We start from the raw sequence: 19,264 nt of genomic DNA, 5'->3' as shown, positions 1-19,264 counted from the left end.
TGCCCAACAGGAAGATTGTGCTTTTCTCCAAAACCACTTTGACGGTGATTTTTTGGAAATTTATATTCATTAAATAAAATTTAAAAAAAAAATTTCACCTGAAAACCTCAACAATTTGTCCAGATACTCCTGGATGAAAACAAAACTATCTGGTGGGTTGTGGCTATCTCAATCCCAGATCTTGCTACAGCCTGTGTGTTTGCTTGTGTTTTCTGGACATTCTCTACAGACTTTACGGTTTTGAATGCATTTTAGCATGTAAGTTTTTGTTTTCTGCTAGTAAATGCTAATTGTTACCACATGGAATCATATCCTCCACACATTCGAGTTTTCTAGGAAGAAAGCTTCAGAAACCTGAGAAAACATATTTGTATTTCTGAACATGACATTGGATCCACTGGCTGAAAAGAAAGATTTTCCTTATCTACAAAACCACTTTGATGGTGTTTTATTTTATTTTTTTTTTTAATTCACCTGAGTTCCGCAACAGTTTGTCAGGATTTTCCGGGATGAAAGCAGATATATCTGGCATGGTGTGGCTATCTCAATCCGAGATCTTGCTACAGGCTCTGTGTTTGTTTTTGTTTTCTGGACATTCTCTATGGACTTTACGGTTTTGAATGCATTTTAGCATGTAAGTTTTCGTTTTCTGCAGGCAAACACTAATTAGTACCACATGGAGTCACATCCTCCACACATTCGAGTTTTCCAGGCAGAAAGCTTCAGAAACCTGAGAAAACATGATATTTGTGTTTGTAAACATGACATTGGATGCAGTTGCCGAACAGAAAGATTGTGCTTTTCTCCAAAACCACTTTGACAGTGATTTTTTGGTTAAATTTCACCAGAAAACCACAACAAATTTTCAGAATTTCCCGGGATGAAAGCAGAAATATCTGGTGTGTTGTGGCTATTTCATTCCTAGATGTTGCTACAGCCTCTGTGTTTGTTTGTGTTTTCTGGACATTCTCTATGGACTTTACGGTTTTGAATGCATTTTAGAATAACACTTTTTTTTTCTGCCAGCAAACGCTAATTGGTTCCACCTGGAGTCAAATCCTCTACACATTTGAGTTTTCTACGCAGAAAGCTTCAGAAACCTGAGAAAACATGATATTTGTGTTTGTAAACATGACATGGGATGTATTTACTGAACAGAAAATTGTGCTTTTCTCCAAAACCACTTTGACGGTGATTTTTTGGTTAAATTTCTCCCAAAACCAAACAATTTGTCCAGATACTCCTGGATGAAAACAAAAATATCTGGTGTGTTGTGGCTATCTCAATCCCAGATCTTGCTACAGCCTCTGTGCTTGTTTGTGTTTTCTGGACATTATCTATGGACATTGGTTTTGAAGGCATTTTAGGATGACACTTTTTATTTTTGGCTCACAGAGGGTAATTGGTTCCACCTGGAATCAAATCCTTCACACATTCCAGTGTTCTAGGAAGAAAGCTTCAGAAGCCCTAGAAAACATGATATTTGTGTTTGTGAACCAGACATGTGATGCATTTGCCGAACAGAAAGATTGTGTTTTTCTGCAAAACCACTTTCAGGTCGATTTTCTGGTTAAATTTAACACAAATTCCACAACAATTTATCCGGATACACTGGGATGAACGCAGAAATATCTGGTGAGTTATGGCAATCTCAATCCCAGATCTTGCTACAGCCTCTGTGTTTGTTTGTGTTTTCTGGACATTATCTATGGACATTGGTTTTGAAGGCATTTTAGGATGACACTTTTTATTTTTGGCTCACAGAGGGTAATTGGTTCCACCTGGAATCAAATCCTTCACACATTCGAGTGTTCCAGGCAGAAAGCTTCAGAAACCCTAGAAAACATGATATTTGTGTTTGTGAACCAGACATGTGATGCATTTGCCGAACAGAAAGATTGTGTTTTTCTCCAAAACCACTTTCAGGTCGATTTTTTTGGTTAAATTTCACCCGAATTCCACAACCATTTATCCGCATACACTGGGATGAACGCAGAAATATCTGGTGAGTTATGGCAATCTCAATCCCAGATCTTGCTACAGCCTCTGTGTTTGTTTGTGTTTTCTGGACGTTCTCTACGAACTTTAAGGTTTTGAATGCATTTTAGCATGACACTTTTTGTTTTCTGCCGGCAAACACTAATGGGTTCCACATGGAGTCAAATCCTCCACACATTCGAGTTTTTATGCAGAAAGCTTAAGAAAGCAACGAAACATGATATTTGTGTTTGTAAACATGACATGGGATGTATTTACTGAATAGAAAAATTGTGCTTTTCTCCAAAACCACTTTCACGGTGATTTTTTGGTTAAATTCCACCCGAAATCCACAACAACATTGCCAGATACTCCTGGATGAAAAAAAAAATAGCTGGTGTGTTGTGGCTATCGCAATCCCAGATCATGCTACAACCTCTGTGTTTGTGTTTTCTGGACATTCTCTATGGACTTTACGGTATTGAATGCATTTTAGCATGTAAGTTTTTGTTTTCTGCTGGAAAAGGCTAATTGCTACCACATTGAGTCAAATCTTCCACACATTCGAGTTTACCAGGCAGAAAGCTTCAGAAACCTGAGAAAACATGATATTTGTGTTTGTAAACATGACATTGGATGCAGTTGCGAAACTGAAAGATTGTGCTTTTTCTCCAAAACCACTTTGACAGTGATTTTTTGGTTAAATTTCACCAGAAAACCACAACAAATTTTCAGGATTTCCCGGGATGAAAGCAGAAATATCTGGTGTGTTGTGGCTATCTCATTCCAAGATGTTGCTACAGCCTGTGTGTTTGTTTGTGTTTTCTGGACATTCTCTATGTACTTTAAGGTTTTGAATGCATTTTAGAATAACACTTTTTTTTTCTGCCAGCAAACGCTAATTGGTTCCACCTGGAGTCAAATCCTCTACACATTTGAGTTTTCTACGCAGAAAGCTTCAGAAACCTGAGAAAACATGATATTTCTTTCTGTAAACATGACATTGGATGCATTTGCCCAACAGGAAGATTGTGCTTTTCTCCAAAACCACTTTGACGGTGATTTTTTTGGAAATTTATATTCATTAAATAAAATTTTAAAAAAAAAAATTTCACCTGAAAACCTCAACAATTTGTCCAGATACTCCTGGATGAAAACAAAACTATCTGGTGGGTTGTGGCTATCTCAATCCCAGATCTTGCTACAGCCTGTGTGTTTGCTTGTGTTTTCTGGACATTCTCTACAGACTTTACGGTTTTGAATGCATTTTAGCATGTAAGTTTTTGTTTTCTGCTAGTAAATGCTAATTGTTACCACATGGAATCATATCCTCCACACATTCGAGTTTTCTAGGAAGAAAGCTTCAGAAACCTGAGAAAACATATTTGTATTTCTGAACATGACATTGGATCCACTGGCTGAAAAGAAAGATTTTCCTTATCTACAAAACCACTTTGATGGTGTTTTATTTTATTTTTTTTTTTTAATTCACCTGAGTTCCGCAACAGTTTGTCAGGATTTTCCGGGATGACAGCAGATATATCTGGCATGGTGTGGCTATCTCAATCCGAGATCTTGCTACAGGCTCTGTGTTTGTTTTTGTTTTCTGGACATTCTCTATGGACTTTACGGTTTTGAATGCATTTTAGCATGTAAGTTTTCGTTTTCTGCAGGCAAACACTAATTAGTACCACATGGAGTCACATCCTCCACACATTCGAGTTTTCCAGGCAGAAAGCTTCAGAAACCTGAGAAAACATGATATTTGTGTTTGTAAACATGACATTGGATGCAGTTGCCGAACAGAAAGATTGTGCTTTTCTCCAAAACCACTTTGACAGTGATTTTTTGGTTAAATTTCACCAGAAAACCACAACAAATTTTCAGGATTTCCCGGGATGAAAGCAGAAATATCTGGTGTGTTGTGGCTATTTCATTCCTAGATGTTGCTACAGCCTCTGTGTTTGTTTGTGTTTTCTGGACATTCTCTATGGACTTTAAGGTTTTGAATGCATTTTAGAATAACACTTTTTTTTTTCTGCCAGCAAACGCTAATTGGTTCCACCTGGAGTCAAATCCTCTACACATTTGAGTTTTCTACGCAGAAAGCTTCAGAAACCTGAGAAAACATGATATTTGTGTTTGTAAACATGACATGGGATGTATTTACTGAACAGAAAATTGTGCTTTTCTCCAAAACCACTTTGACGGTGATTTTTTGGTTAAATTTCTCCCAAAACCAAACAATTTGTCCAGATACTCCTGGATGAAAACAAAAATATCTGGTGTGTTGTGGCTATCTCAATCCCAGATCTTGCTACAGCCTCTGTGCTTGTTTGTGTTTTCTGGACATTATCTATGGACATTGGTTTTGAAGGCATTTTAGGATGACACTTTTTATTTTTGGCTCACAGAGGGTAATTGGTTCCACCTGGAATCAAATCCTTCACACATTCCAGTGTTCTAGGAAGAAAGCTTCAGAAGCCCTAGAAAACATGATATTTGTGTTTGTGAACCAGACATGTGATGCATTTGCCGAACAGAAAGATTGTGTTTTTCTGCAAAACCACTTTCAGGTCGATTTTCTGGTTAAATTTAACACAAATTCCACAACAATTTATCCGGATACACTGGGATGAACGCAGAAATATCTGGTGAGTTATGGCAATCTCAATCCCAGATCTTGCTACAGCCTCTGTGTTTGTTTGTGTTTTCTGGACATTATCTATGGACATTGGTTTTGAAGGCATTTTAGGATGACACTTTTTATTTTTGGCTCACAGAGGGTAATTGGTTCCACCTGGAATCAAATCCTTCACACATTCGAGTGTTCCAGGCAGAAAGCTTCAGAAACCCTAGAAAACATGATATTTGTGTTTGTGAACCAGACATGTGATGCATTTGCCGAACAGAAAGATTGTGTTTTTCTCCAAAACCACTTTCAGGTCGATTTTTTTGGTTAAATTTCACCCGAATTCCACAACCATTTATCCGCATACACTGGGATGAACGCAGAAATATCTGGTGAGTTATGGCAATCTCAATCCCAGATCTTGCTACAGCCTCTGTGTTTGTTTGTGTTTTCTGGACGTTCTCTACGAACTTTAAGGTTTTGAATGCATTTTAGCATGACACTTTTTGTTTTCTGCCGGCAAACACTAATGGGTTCCACATGGAGTCAAATTCTCAACACATTCGAGTTTTCTACGCAGAAAGCTTCAGAAAGCAACGAAACATGATATTTGTGTTTGTAAACATGACATGGGATGTATTTACTGAACAGAAAATTGTGCTTTTCTCCAAAACCACTTTGACGGTGATTTTTTGGTTAAATTTCTCCCAAAACCAAACAATTTGTCCAGATACTCCTGGATGAAAACAAAAATATCTGGTGTGTTGTGGCTATCTCAATCCCAGATCTTGCTACAGCCTCTGTGCTTGTTTGTGTTTTCTGGACATTATCTATGGACATTGGTTTTGAAGGCATTTTAGGATGACACTTTTTATTTTTGGCTCACAGAGGGTAATTGGTTCCACCTGGAATCAAATCCTTCACACATTCCAGTGTTCTAGGAAGAAAGCTTCAGAAGCCCTAGAAAACATGATATTTGTGTTTGTGAACCAGACATGTGATGCATTTGCCGAACAGAAAGATTGTGTTTTTCTGCAAAACCACTTTCAGGTCGATTTTCTGGTTAAATTTAACACAAATTCCACAACAATTTATCCGGATACACTGGGATGAACGCAGAAATATCTGGTGAGTTATGGCAATCTCAATCCCAGATCTTGCTACAGCCTCTGTGTTTGTTTGTGTTTTCTGGACATTATCTATGGACATTGGTTTTGAAGGCATTTTAGGATGACACTTTTTATTTTTGGCTCACAGAGGGTAATTGGTTCCACCTGGAATCAAATCCTTCACACATTCGAGTGTTCCAGGCAGAAAGCTTCAGAAACCCTAGAAAACATGATATTTGTGTTTGTGAACCAGACATGTGATGCATTTGCCGAACAGAAAGATTGTGTTTTTCTCCAAAACCACTTTCAGGTCGATTTTTTTGGTTAAATTTCACCCGAATTCCACAACCATTTATCCGCATACACTGGGATGAACGCAGAAATATCTGGTGAGTTATGGCAATCTCAATCCCAGATCTTGCTACAGCCTCTGTGTTTGTTTGTGTTTTCTGGACGTTCTCTACGAACTTTAAGGTTTTGAATGCATTTTAGCATGACACTTTTTGTTTTCTGCCGGCAAACACTAATGGGTTCCACATGGAGTCAAATCCTCCACACATTCGAGTTTTTATGCAGAAAGCTTAAGAAAGCAACGAAACATGATATTTGTGTTTGTAAACATGACATGGGATGTATTTACTGAATAGAAAAATTGTGCTTTTCTCCAAAACCACTTTCACGGTGATTTTTTGGTTAAATTCCACCCGAAATCCACAACAACATTGCCAGATACTCCTGGATGAAAAAAAAATAGCTGGTGTGTTGTGGCTATCGCAATCCCAGATCATGCTACAACCTCTGTGTTTGTGTTTTCTGGACATTCTCTATGGACTTTACGGTATTGAATGCATTTTAGCATGTAAGTTTTTGTTTTCTGCTGGAAAAGGCTAATTGCTACCACATTGAGTCAAATCTTCCACACATTCGAGTTTACCAGGCAGAAAGCTTCAGAAACCTGAGAAAACATGATATTTGTGTTTGTAAACATGACATTGGATGCAGTTGCGAAACTGAAAGATTGTGCTTTTCTCCAAAACCACTTTGACAGTGATTTTTTGGTTAAATTTCACCAGAAAACCACAACAAATTTTCAGGATTTCCCGGGATGAAAGCAGAAATATCTGGTGTGTTGTGGCTATCTCATTCCAAGATGTTGCTACAGCCTGTGTGTTTGTTTGTGTTTTCTGGACATTCTCTATGGACTTTAAGGTTTTGAATGCATTTTAGAATAACACTTTTTTTTTTCTGCCAGCAAACGCTAATTGGTTCCACCTGGAGTCAAATCCTCCACACATTTGAGTTTTCTACGCAGAAAGCTTCAGAAACCTGAGAAAACATGATATTTCTTTCTGTAAACATGACATTGGATGCATTTGCCCAACAGGAAGATTGTGCTTTTCTCCAAAACCACTTTGACGGTGATTTTTTGGAAATTTATATTCATTAAATAAAATTTAAAAAAAAAATTTCACCTGAAAACCTCAACAATTTGTCCAGATACTCCTGGATGAAAACAAAACTATCTGGTGGGTTGTGGCTATCTCAATCCCAGATCTTGCTACAGCCTGTGTGTTTGCTTGTGTTTTCTGGACATTCTCTACAGACTTTACGGTTTTGAATGCATTTTAGCATGTAAGTTTTTGTTTTCTGCTAGTAAATGCTAATTGTTACCACATGGAATCATATCCTCCACACATTCGAGTTTTCTAGGAAGAAAGCTTCAGAAACCTGAGAAAACATATTTGTATTTCTGAACATGACATTGGATCCACTGGCTGAAAAGAAAGATTTTCCTTATCTACAAAACCACTTTGATGGTGTTTTATTTTATTTTTTTTTTAATTCACCTGAGTTCCGCAACAGTTTGTCAGGATTTTCCGGGATGAAAGCAGATATATCTGGCATGGTGTGGCTATCTCAATCCGAGATCTTGCTACAGGCTCTGTGTTTGTTTTTGTTTTCTGGACATTCTCTATGGACTTTACGGTTTTGAATGCATTTTAGCATGTAAGTTTTCGTTTTCTGCAGGCAAACACTAATTAGTACCACATGGAGTCACATCCTCCACACATTCGAGTTTTCCAGGCAGAAAGCTTCAGAAACCTGAGAAAACATGATATTTGTGTTTGTAAACATGACATTGGATGCAGTTGCCGAACAGAAAGATTGTGCTTTTCTCCAAAACCACTTTGACAGTGATTTTTTGGTTAAATTTCACCAGAAAACCACAACAAATTTTCAGGATTTCCCGGGATGAAAGCAGAAATATCTGGTGTGTTGTGGCTATTTCATTCCTAGATGTTGCTACAGCCTCTGTGTTTGTTTGTGTTTTCTGGACATTCTCTATGGACTTTAAGGTTTTGAATGCATTTTAGAATAACACTTTTTTTTTTCTGCCAGCAAACGCTAATTGGTTCCACCTGGAGTCAAATCCTCTACACATTTGAGTTTTCTATGCAGAAAGCTTCAGAAACCTGAGAAAACATGATATTTGTGTTTGTAAACATGACATGGGATGTATTTACTGAACAGAAAATTGTGCTTTTCTCCAAAACCACTTTGACGGTGATTTTTTGGTTAAATTTCTCCCAAAACCAAACAATTTGTCCAGATACTCCTGGATGAAAACAAAAATATCTGGTGTGTTGTGGCTATCTCAATCCCAGATCTTGCTACAGCCTCTGTGCTTGTTTGTGTTTTCTGGACATTATCTATGGACATTGGTTTTGAAGGCATTTTAGGATGACACTTTTTATTTTTGGCTCACAGAGGGTAATTGGTTCCACCTGGAATCAAATCCTTCACACATTCCAGTGTTCTAGGAAGAAAGCTTCAGAAGCCCTAGAAAACATGATATTTGTGTTTGTGAACCAGACATGTGATGCATTTGCCGAACAGAAAGATTGTGTTTTTCTGCAAAACCACTTTCAGGTCGATTTTCTGGTTAAATTTAACACAAATTCCACAACAATTTATCCGGATACACTGGGATGAACGCAGAAATATCTGGTGAGTTATGGCAATCTCAATCCCAGATCTTGCTACAGCCTCTGTGTTTGTTTGTGTTTTCTGGACATTATCTATGGACATTGGTTTTGAAGGCATTTTAGGATGACACTTTTTATTTTTGGCTCACAGAGGGTAATTGGTTCCACCTGGAATCAAATCCTTCACACATTCGAGTGTTCCAGGCAGAAAGCTTCAGAAACCCTAGAAAACATGATATTTGTGTTTGTGAACCAGACATGTGATGCATTTGCCGAACAGAAAGATTGTGTTTTTCTCCAAAACCACTTTCAGGTCGATTTTTTTGGTTAAATTTCACCCGAATTCCACAACCATTTATCCGCATACACTGGGATGAACGCAGAAATATCTGGTGAGTTATGGCAATCTCAATCCCAGATCTTGCTACAGCCTCTGTGTTTGTTTGTGTTTTCTGGACGTTCTCTACGAACTTTAAGGTTTTGAATGCATTTTAGCATGACACTTTTTGTTTTCTGCCGGCAAACACTAATGGGTTCCACATGGAGTCAAATCCTCAACACATTCGAGTTTTTATGCAGAAAGCTTAAGAAAGCAACGAAACATGATATTTGTGTTTGTAAACATGACATGGGATGTATTTACTGAACAGAAAATTGTGCTTTTCTCCAAAACCACTTTGACGGTGATTTTTTGGTTAAATTTCTCCCAAAACCAAACAATTTGTCCAGATACTCCTGGATGAAAACAAAAATATCTGGTGTGTTGTGGCTATCTCAATCCCAGATCTTGCTACAGCCTCTGTGCTTGTTTGTGTTTTCTGGACATTATCTATGGACATTGGTTTTGAAGGCATTTTAGGATGACACTTTTTATTTTTGGCTCACAGAGGGTAATTGGTTCCACCTGGAATCAAATCCTTCACACATTCCAGTGTTCTAGGAAGAAAGCTTCAGAAGCCCTAGAAAACATGATATTTGTGTTTGTGAACCAGACATGTGATGCATTTGCCGAACAGAAAGATTGTGTTTTTCTGCAAAACCACTTTCAGGTCGATTTTCTGGTTAAATTTAACACAAATTCCACAACAATTTATCCGGATACACTGGGATGAACGCAGAAATATCTGGTGAGTTATGGCAATCTCAATCCCAGATCTTGCTACAGCCTCTGTGTTTGTTTGTGTTTTCTGGACATTATCTATGGACATTGGTTTTGAAGGCATTTTAGGATGACACTTTTTATTTTTGGCTCACAGAGGGTAATTGGTTCCACCTGGAATCAAATCCTTCACACATTCGAGTGTTCCAGGCAGAAAGCTTCAGAAACCCTAGAAAACATGATATTTGTGTTTGTGAACCAGACATGTGATGCATTTGCCGAACAGAAAGATTGTGTTTTTCTCCAAAACCACTTTCAGGTCGATTTTTTTGGTTAAATTTCACCCGAATTCCACAACCATTTATCCGCATACACTGGGATGAACGCAGAAATATCTGGTGAGTTATGGCAATCTCAATCCCAGATCTTGCTACAGCCTCTGTGTTTGTTTGTGTTTTCTGGACGTTCTCTACGAACTTTAAGGTTTTGAATGCATTTTAGCATGACACTTTTTGTTTTCTGCCGGCAAACACTAATGGGTTCCACATGGAGTCAAATCCTCCACACATTCGAGTTTTTATGCAGAAAGCTTAAGAAAGCAACGAAACATGATATTTGTGTTTGTAAACATGACATGGGATGTATTTACTGAATAGAAAAATTGTGCTTTTCTCCAAAACCACTTTCACGGTGATTTTTTGGTTAAATTCCACCCGAAATCCACAACAACATTGCCAGATACTCCTGGATGAAAAAAAAATAGCTGGTGTGTTGTGGCTATCGCAATCCCAGATCATGCTACAACCTCTGTGTTTGTGTTTTCTGGACATTCTCTATGGACTTTACGGTATTGAATGCATTTTAGCATGTAAGTTTTTGTTTTCTGCTGGAAAAGGCTAATTGCTACCACATTGAGTCAAATCTTCCACACATTCGAGTTTACCAGGCAGAAAGCTTCAGAAACCTGAGAAAACATGATATTTGTGTTTGTAAACATGACATTGGATGCAGTTGCGAAACTGAAAGATTGTGCTTTTCTCCAAAACCACTTTGACAGTGATTTTTTGGTTAAATTTCACCAGAAAACCACAACAAATTTTCAGGATTTCCCGGGATGAAAGCAGAAATATCTGGTGTGTTGTGGCTATCTCATTCCAAGATGTTGCTACAGCCTGTGTGTTTGTTTGTGTTTTCTGGACATTCTCTATGGACTTTAAGGTTTTGAATGCATTTTAGAATAACACTTTTTTTTTTCTGCCAGCAAACGCTAATTGGTTCCACCTGGAGTCAAATCCTCCACACATTTGAGTTTTCTACGCAGAAAGCTTCAGAAACCTGAGAAAACATGATATTTCTTTCTGTAAACATGACATTGGATGCATTTGCCCAACAGGAAGATTGTGCTTTTCTCCAAAACCACTTTGACGGTGATTTTTTGGAAATTTATATTCATTAAATAAAATTTAAAAAAAAAATTTCACCTGAAAACCTCAACAATTTGTCCAGATACTCCTGGATGAAAACAAAACTATCTGGTGGGTTGTGGCTATCTCAATCCCAGATCTTGCTACAGCCTGTGTGTTTGCTTGTGTTTTCTGGACATTCTCTACAGACTTTACGGTTTTGAATGCATTTTAGCATGTAAGTTTTTGTTTTCTGCTAGTAAATGCTAATTGTTACCACATGGAATCATATCCTCCACACATTCGAGTTTTCTAGGAAGAAAGCTTCAGAAACCTGAGAAAACATATTTGTATTTCTGAACATGACATTGGATCCACTGGCTGAAAAGAAAGATTTTCCTTATCTACAAAACCACTTTGATGGTGTTTTATTTTATTTTTTTTTTAATTCACCTGAGTTCCGCAACAGTTTGTCAGGATTTTCCGGGATGAAAGCAGATATATCTGGCATGGTGTGGCTATCTCAATCCGAGATCTTGCTACAGGCTCTGTGTTTGTTTTTGTTTTCTGGACATTCTCTATGGACTTTACGGTTTTGAATGCATTTTAGCATGTAAGTTTTCGTTTTCTGCAGGCAAACACTAATTAGTACCACATGGAGTCACATCCTCCACACATTCGAGTTTTCCAGGCAGAAAGCTTCAGAAACCTGAGAAAACATGATATTTGTGTTTGTAAACATGACATTGGATGCAGTTGCCGAACAGAAAGATTGTGCTTTTCTCCAAAACCACTTTGACAGTGATTTTTTGGTTAAATTTCACCAGAAAACCACAACAAATTTTCAGAATTTCCCGGGATGAAAGCAGAAATATCTGGTGTGTTGTGGCTATTTCATTCCTAGATGTTGCTACAGCCTCTGTGTTTGTTTGTGTTTTCTGGACATTCTCTATGGACTTTAAGGTTTTGAATGCATTTTAGAATAACACTTTTTTTTTCTGCCAGCAAACGCTAATTGGTTCCACCTGGAGTCAAATCCTCTACACATTTGAGTTTTCTACGCAGAAAGCTTCAGAAACCTGAGAAAACATGATATTTGTGTTTGTAAACATGACATGGGATGTATTTACTGAACAGAAAATTGTGCTTTTCTCCAAAACCACTTTGACGGTGATTTTTTGGTTAAATTTCTCCCAAAACCAAACAATTTGTCCAGATACTCCTGGATGAAAACAAAAATATCTGGTGTGTTGTGGCTATCTCAATCCCAGATCTTGCTACAGCCTCTGTGCTTGTTTGTGTTTTCTGGACATTATCTATGGACATTGGTTTTGAAGGCATTTTAGGATGACACTTTTTATTTTTGGCTCACAGAGGGTAATTGGTTCCACCTGGAATCAAATCCTTCACACATTCCAGTGTTCTAGGAAGAAAGCTTCAGAAGCCCTAGAAAACATGATATTTGTGTTTGTGAACCAGACATATGATGCATTTGCTGAACAGAAAGATTGTGTTTTTCTTCAAAACCACTTTCAGGTCGATTTTCTGGTTAAATTTAACACAAATTCCACAACAATTTATCCGGATACACTGGGATGAACGCAGAAATATCTGGTGAGTTATGGCAATCTCAATCCCAGATCTTGCTACAGCCTCTGTGTTTGTTTGTGTTTTCTGGACGTTCTCTACGAACTTTAAGGTTTTGAATGCATTTTAGCATGACACTTTTTGTTTTCTGCCGGCAAACACTAATGGGTTCCACATGGAGTCAAATCCTCTAGACATTTGAGTTTTTATGCAGAAAGCTTAAGAAAGCAACGAAACATGATATTTGTGTTTGTAAACATGACATGGGATGTATTTACTGAACAGAAAAATTGTGCTTTTCTCCAAAACCACTTTCACGGTGATTTTTTGCTTAGATTCCACCCGAAAACCACAACAACTTGGCCAGATACTCCTGGATAAAAAAAAAATAGCTGGTGTGTTGTGGCTATCGCAATCCCAGATCATGCTACAACCTCTGTGTTTGTTTGTGTTTTCTGGACATTCTCTATGGACTTTACGGTATTGAATGCATTTTAGCATGTAAGTTTTTGTTTTCTACTGGCAAAGGCTAATTGCTACCACATTGAGTCAAATCTTCCACACATTCGAGTTTTCTAGGCAGAAGGCTTCAGAAACCAGATTAAACATGAAATTTGTGTTTGTAAACATGACATGGGATGCATTTGCCGAACAGAAAGATTGTGCTTTTCTCCAAAACCACTTTGACGGTGATTTTTTGGAAATTTATATTGATTAAATAAAATTTAAAAAAAAAATTTTACCCGAAAACCACAACAATTTGTCCAGATACTCCTGGTGAAAACAAAAATATCTGGTGGGTTATGGCTATCCCAATCCCAGATCTTCTACAGCCTTGTGTTTGCTTGTGTTTTCTGGACATTCTCTACAGACTTTACGGTTTTGAATGCGTTTTAGCATGTAAGTTTTTGTTTTCTGCTAGTAAATGCTAATTGTTACCACATGGAATCATATCCTCCACACATTCGAGTTTTCTAGGAAGAAAGCTTCAGAAACCTGAGAAAACATATTTGTATTTCTAAACATGACATTGGATCCACTGGCTGAAAAGAAAGATTTTCCTTATCTACAAAACCACTTTGATGGTGTTTTATTTTATTTTTTTTTAATTCACCTGAGTTCCGCAACAATTTGTCAGGATTTTCCGGGATGAAAGCAGATATATCTGGCATGGTGTGGCTATCTCAATCCGAGATCTTGCTACAGGCTCTGTGTTTGTTTTTGTTTTCTGGACATTCTCTATGGACTTTACGGTTTTGAATGCATTTTAGCATGTAAGTTTTCGTTTTCTGCAGGCAAACACTAATTAGTACCACATGGAGTCACATCCTCCACACATTCGAGTTTTCCAGGCAGAAAGCTTCAGAAACCTGAGAAAACATGATATTTGTGTTTGTAAACATGACATTGGATGCAGTTGCCGAACAGAAAGATTGTGCTTTTCTCCAAAACCACTTTGACAGTGATTTTTTGGTCAAATTTCACCAGAAAACCACAACAAATTTTCAGAATTTCCCGGGATGAAAGCAGAAATATCTGGTGTATTGTGGCTATTTCATTCCTAGATGTTGCTACAGCCTCTGTGTTTGTTTGTGTTTTCTGGACATTCTCTATGTACTTTAAGGTTTTGAATGCATTTTAGAATAATACTTTTTTTTTTCTGCCAGCAAATGCTAATTGGTTCCACCTGGAGTCAAATCCTCCACACATTTGAGTTTACCAGGCAGAAAGCTTCAGAAACCTGAGAAAACATGATATTTGTGTTTGTAAACATGACATGGGCCGTATTTACTGAACAGAAAATTGTGCTTTTCTCCAAAACCACTTTGACGGTGATTTTTTGGTTAAATTTCTCCCAAAACCAAACAATTTGTCCAGATACTCCTGGATGAAAACAAAAATATCTGGTGTGTTGTGGCTATCTCAATCCTAGACCTTGCTACAGCCTCTGTGTTTGTTTGTGTTTTCTGGACATTCTCTACAGACTTTATGATTTTGAATGCATTTTAGCATGGCACATTTTGTTTTCTGAATACAGATGCTAATTGGTTCCACCTGGAGTCAAATCCTTAACACATTCCAATGTTCTAGGCAGAAAGCTTCAGAAACCCAAGAAAAGATGAAATTGTGTTTGTAAACCTGACACTGGATGCCTTTGTCACGCAGAAAGATTGTGCTTTTCTCCAAAACCACTTTTTGGTGTGTTTTTTTTTTTTTTTTTTAAATTTCACCCGAATTGTACAACAATTTGTCCAGATACTCCTACATGAAAACAAATATATCTGGTGTGTTGTGGCTATCTCAATCCCAGATCTTGCTACAGCCTCTGTGTTTGTTTGTGTTTTCTGGACATTATCAATGCAGTTTACGGTTTTGAATGCATTTTAACATGTAAGTTTCTGTTTCTGCCGGCAAACGCTAATTAGTACCACATGGAGTAAAATCCTCGAAACATTCGAGATTTCTAGGCAGACAACTTCAGAAATCCGAGAAAACATGATAGTTGTGTTTGTAAACATCACATGTGATGCATTTACCGAAAAGAAAGATTGTGCTTTTCTCCAAAACCACTTTAACGGTGATTTTTTTGGTTAAATTTCACCCGAATTCCACAACAATTTGTCTGGATATGCTGGGATGAAAGCAGAAATATCGGGTGTGTTGTGGCTATCTCAATCCCAGATCTTGCTACAGCCTCTGTGTTTGTTTGTGTTTTCTGGACATTCTCTATGGACTTTACGGTTTTGAATGCATTTTAGCATGTAATTTTTTGTTTTCTGATGGCAAACACTAATTAGTACCACATGGAGTCAAATCCTCCACACATTTGAGTTTTCTAGGCAGAAAGCTTCAGAAACCCCAGAAAACATGATATTTGTGTTTGTAAACCTGATATTGGATGCATTTGCCGAACAGAAATATAGTGCTTTTCTCAAACCACTTTGACGGTGAGTTTTTGGTTAAATTTCACCCAAAAACCAGAACAGTTTGTCCAGATACTTTTGGATGAAAAGAAAAATATCTGGTGTGTTTTGGCTATCTGAATCCCACATCTTGCTACAGCCTCTGTGGTTTTTTTCTGTTTTCTGGACATTCTCTACAGACTTTACAGTTTTGAATGCATTTAACATGTAAGTTTCTGTTTTCTGCCGGCAAACGTTAATTGGTTCCACATGGAGTCAATTCCTTCACACATTCGAGTTTTCTAGGCAGAAAGCTTCAGAAACCTGAGAAAACATGATATTTGTGTTTGTAAACATGACATGGGATGTATTTACTGAACAGAAAATTGTGCTTTTCTCCAAAACCACTTTGACGGTGATTTTTTGGTTAAATTTGATGTGAAAACCACAACAGATTTTCAGGATTATCCAGGATGAAAGCAGAAACATCTGGTGTGTTGTGGATATCTCAATCCCAGACCTTGCTACAGCCTCTGTGTTTGTTTTTGATTTCAGACATTCTCTACTGAATTTACTGTTTTGAATGCATTTTAGCATGACACTTTTTGTTTTCTGCTCAAAGATGCTAATTGGTACTACCTGGAATCAAGTCCTCCACACATTTGAGTTTTCCAGGCAGAAAGCTTTAGAAACCGAGAAAATATGATATTTGTGTTTGTAAATATGACATTGGATGCAATTGCCGAACAAAAACATCGTGCTTTTCTCCAAAACCACTTTGACAGTGCTTTTTTTTTTTAATTTCATCCGAATTCCACAAGTATTTGTCCAGATACTCCTGGATGAAAATAAAAATATCTGGTGTGTTGTGTCTATCTCAATCCTAGATCTTGCTACAGCCTTTGTGTTTGTTTGTGTTTTCTGGACATTATCTATGGACTTTGCGGTAATAACCAGAATCTACAAACAGATCAAGAATCTGGAAAAAAATGGTGCTGAAATTTATATGGAGACACAGGAGACCTCGAATAGCTAAAGCAATCTTGTACAACAAAAACAAAGCTGGAGGCATCCAAGTACCAGAGTTCAGGACATAGTACAGTGCAGTTGTTATCAAAACAGCATGGTACTGGTACAGAAACAGATGGATAGACCAATGTAACAGAATTGAAACACCAGAAATCAATTCAAACATCTACAGCCAACTCATATTTGATCAAGCATCCAAAAGCAATCCCTGGAGTTAGGGCAGTCTATTTAAATAATGGTGCTATGAAAATTGGATTTCCACATGCAGAATCATGAAGCAAGAGCCCTACCTTTCACCTTACACAAAGATCCACTCAACATGAATTAAAGACTTCAATCTATGATCTGACACCATCAAATTATAAGAGAGAATTGGAAAAACTCTGTAAGATATGGGTACCGGCAATGAGTTCTTGGAAAACACCCCAGAAGCACAGGAAGTCAAAGCCAAAATTAACATTTGGGATTGCATCAAATTGAGAAGTTTCTGTACTGCAAACGAAACAGTCAGGAAAGTGAAGAGACAACCGACAGAATGGGAAAATATATTTGCAAACTATGAAACTGATAAAGGGTTGATAACCAGAATCTACAAAGAAATCAAGAAACTCCACAAGATCAAAACAAACAACCAACTTAAGAGATGGGCCAAGGACCTCAACAGACATTTTTCAAAAGAGGAAATCCAAATGGCCAACAGGCACATGAAAAAATGTTCAAGGTCATTGGCAATCAGGGAAATGCAAATCAAAACCACAATGAGGTTTCACCTCACCCCGGTTAGAATGGCTCACATTCAGAAATCTACCAACAATAGATGCTGGAGAGGATGTGGGGAAAAAGGGACACTAACGCACTGTTGGTGGGAATGCAAACTGGTGAAGCCACTATGGAAGTCAGTCTGGAGATTCCTCAGAAACCTGAATATAACCCTACCATTCAACCCAGCCATCCCACTACTTGGAATTTACCCACAGTAACTGAAATTGGGAAACAAACAAGCAGTCTGCACCCTAATGTTTATTGCACCACAATTCACAATAGCCAAGACCTGGAACCAACCTAAATGCCCATCAATGGCAGACTGGATAAAGAAATAATGGGACATGTACTCTATAGAATACTATACAGCAGTAAAAAACAATGTAATCCAGTCATTTGCAACAAGATGGAGGAGTCTGAACACCATTTCGCTGAATGAACTAGGCCAGGCCCAAAGGAACTAATATTATATGGTATCCCTGATCGGCGACAAATAACTGAACACCAAGGGGAAACCTGTTGAAGTAAAATGGACACTAGGAGAAACTGTGACTTGATCAGCTCTTTTCATGACTGTTGATGTACAATGTAATACTTTATCCATGTTAGTATTTTTTTTCTAGTACTATTGGTTGAACTCTGTAATTAACACATATCATATCATATGTTCTCCCTGATTAGTGACAAATAACCGAGCACCAAAAATGAAATCTGTTAAAGAGAAATGAACACTATGAGAAATGGTGACTTGATCAGCCCTTGCCCTGACTGTTGGTGAACAACTTAATATGTTATCCCTCTTAGTAACTGTTTTGTTTGTATTTTGGTTGAATACTGTAATCAATACACAGATATTCTTAAGTGTTGAAACTTAACTGAAAAGTGATCGTTGTTAAACATAAGAGTGTGAATAAGAGAGGGAAGTGATGTGCAATTCGGGACATGCTCAAGCTGACATACCTCAAACGGTCGAGTTGAAACACACCAGGGGATTCCAATTCAATCCCATCAAGGTGGCATGTGCCAATGCCATCTCACTAGTCCCAGTGATCAATTTCTGTTCACAATTGATCATAATGATGGGGCTAAGAGCCAAAGGGATCACATAAACAAGACTAGTGTCTGCAAATACTAGCTGATAGAATAAAAAAGGGAGAGAATGGTCCAGCATGGGAAGCGAGACACACAGCTGACCCATAGAATGGCAAATATCCTAAACAGCACTCTGGCCTCATAAGCAGCCCATAAATCATTTGGATCTGGCTGAAGAGCCGATGAGAGTATTTCAGGCATGGAAAGCCAAGACACTCTGGCAAAAAAAAAGGACCTAAATGAAAGATCTCTATGATTGAGATCCCAGTAGAAAAACAGGCCATCAAAGAAGAGGTGCCTTTCTCTTAAGGGAGGAGTGAACTTCCACTTTGAATATGACCTTGTCTAAATATGATCAGAGCCGGTGAACTCAAAGGAATTCCATAGCCTTGGCAGCTCATGACAAGAGCCTAGGGTGATTACTGATGCCATACACAAGAGTGTCAATTTGTTAAGTCAACAACAGGAATCACTGTGCACTTACTCCCCATGTAGGATCTCTGTCCTTAATTTGCTGTACATTGTGATTTAATGCTATAACTAGCACTCCAAAAGTATTTTTAACTTTGTGTTTCTGTGTGGGTGTAAACTGTTGAAATCTTTACTTAATATATACTAAATTGATCTCCTATATATAAAGAGAATTGAAAATGAATCTTGATGTGAATGGAAGGGGAGAGGGAG

Source organism: Oryctolagus cuniculus, chromosome 16 (genome assembly GCF_964237555.1).
Source record: "Oryctolagus cuniculus chromosome 16, mOryCun1.1, whole genome shotgun sequence".
In the NCBI taxonomy this organism is placed as follows: domain Eukaryota; kingdom Metazoa; phylum Chordata; class Mammalia; order Lagomorpha; family Leporidae; genus Oryctolagus; species Oryctolagus cuniculus.
The sequence above is the reverse complement of the archived record's forward strand: the minus strand, read 5'-3'. Positions refer to the sequence as shown.